Source organism: Bombina bombina, chromosome 12 (assembly GCF_027579735.1).
Source record: "Bombina bombina isolate aBomBom1 chromosome 12, aBomBom1.pri, whole genome shotgun sequence".
Taxonomy (NCBI): domain Eukaryota; kingdom Metazoa; phylum Chordata; class Amphibia; order Anura; family Bombinatoridae; genus Bombina; species Bombina bombina.
In genome coordinates, this window is record NC_069510.1 from 60,816,610 (window position 1) to 60,819,264 (window position 2,655).

Below are 2,655 nucleotides of genomic sequence, written 5' to 3' on the forward strand. Positions count from 1 at the left end.
TGAAAGTTTCCAGTCAGTGCTGTGGGCGGGGCCTTTGAAGATAGCGCGCCTTTTTCCCCCATCTGGTAAGATCGTGTCCAGAAGGGGTGGTGACCGGGCGCCTCGCGTTGTAAGATGGGCGGGGTGAGTAGCGAGGCTGCAGTTAGGTGGTTCTTCTGTGACTTTATACAATTTGTATTGTAATTGTATCAGCAGCATTTAGCCAATGATTCCCTGTTGAAATGTCCCTTGGTATTCTCTGGATTTGGGTAATTTTTCTCCTCAGTATTAATGAGGTGGAAAACAGTAATATAAAATGCATAATTATGCACAGTTCTACAACTTTGCAATACTTTCATTATTATTTATGCACACTCTCCCTGTATTTGAAGTTTGAAAATTGCAATTTTTCCATCCCTCAAAACTTAACTAGCACATGACAGGCTTCACAAGCAACCTTGCCACATATCTGCTCTTAATATGCAATTTGTTTATCTTATTATTGCTACTGAAGCCAAACAATTGAGTTTATAATATGATAGTGGCACAACCTGAAATCTGCATTGGCTCCTCAAATAAGTAAAATAATGTGTATAGTTTAAAGGGACACTGAACCCATTTTTTTTTCTTTCGTGATTCAGATAGAGCAAGCGATTTTAAGCAACTTTCTAATTTACTCATATTATTCATTTTTCTTCATTCTCTTGCTATCTTTATTTGAAAAAGAAGGCTCCTAAGCTTTTTTTTTGTTGTTGTTCAGACTCTGGACAGCACTTTTTTATTGGTGGATGAACAACCCAGGTTGTTCACCAAAAATGGGCCGGCATCTAAACTTACATGTTTGCATTTCAAATAAAGATACCAAGAGAATGAAGAAAATTTGATAATCGGAGTAAATTAGAAAGTTGCTTAAAATGTCATGCTCTATCTGAATCACAAAATAAAACATTTGGGTTCAGTGTTCCTTTAAAGCAGGGGTCGCCAACCTTTCGGACCTCAGAGACCACTAACCTCACAATTTTGAATCCCGTGGACCACTAACATGATTTTTTTTTTAAAGGTACAAACCTCTATAATGTGTGTGTGTATGTATATATATATATATATATACTCACATACTGTACATAACTAATATAACCATAGCTAAGTTTACATTATGTATATATTTACACATTTTTAAGAATTATTTTTTGGAATTAACTAATTGAATGACAGAACTGAGAGAATACTTCCGAATGACAGCTGAAGGGTGAGTGTCAACTTTTGAGCTGGTAACAGAGAGGCAGAAAGTGGGGAAAAAAAGAATTATGTTTAAAAGGACCACAAAACTGCCAAGTCACCTCCCCAGTTAGGAATTATTCAAAATTATTTATGATCATGGACAGACATTGGAGTCATAAATTAAGTTTATATCAGAAAGCTCTCAATATGGATGTGAGCTAACAACAACTGATGTTACTGGCAATTACTATAATACTGGTGGGATATGGCTGATCTGCTGGATGGCAATTACTGGAATTCAGATGGAATAAAATTATTATAATAAAAAATAATTAATATTTAATGAAAAAAAGAAGATGGAGGGGAGGAAGACAAACAGTGACGTGAGTCCATTTGAAGGAATTAGGAAAACTACTACAAAGATACAGGTAAAGGGAAGAAAATAAATGAAAAATAAGAGAATATTTTTTTAAGATTTTCTTTTTTTCAAGCTTTAACATGTGAAGTCTGTGTGACTTTTGTTACAAGCCAAGACTATACTAACCTCTGCTGGCTTTAGAATGGAAGCATCTTCCTCTGAGCAGCGCACCGGGCGGGAGGAGTTAAAAATACAATCTAGCTACGCAAGTTGCGCAGTACTACGCAGCGTGCGTAGGGAGATTGTAATTTAACTCCTCCGTCGGTTTTCACTGATGTCCAGCCAGGCATTGTAGGGATTTGCGGCGCGTCGCGACGGGGTGACACCATCAGAGGAGATTTATTCCTGCTTGATGGTGTAAAGGACCACCAACATTTTCTCGTAGACCACCAGTGGTCCATGGACCACTGGTTGGCAACCGCTGGTTTAAAGGAATAGTCTAGTCAAAACTAAACTTTCATGATTCAGATAGAGCAGGCAATATTAACCCCTTAATGACCGCAGCACTTTTCCATTTTCTGTCCGTTTGGGACCAAGGCTATTTTTACATTTTTGCGGTGTTTGTGTTTAGCTGTAATTTTCCTCTTACTCATTTACTGTACCCACACATATTATATACCGTTTTTCTCGCCATTAAATGGACTTTCTAAAGATACCATTATGTTCATCATATCTTATAATTTACTATAAAAAAAATTATAAAATATGAGGAAAAATTGAAAAAAAAAACACTTTTTTTAACTTTGACCCCCAAAATCTGTTACACATCTACAACCACCAAAAAACACCTATGCTAAATAGTTTCTAAATTTTGTCCTGAGTTTAGAAATACCCAATGTTTACATCTTCTTTGCTTTTTTTGTAAGTTATAGGGAAATAAATACAAGTAGCACTTTGCTATTTGCAAACCACTTTTTTTTCAAAATTAGCGCTAGTTACATTAGAACACTAATATCTTTCAGGAATCCCTGAATATACATTGACATGTATATATATTTTTTTTAGTAGACAACCCAAAGTATTGATCTAGGCCAATT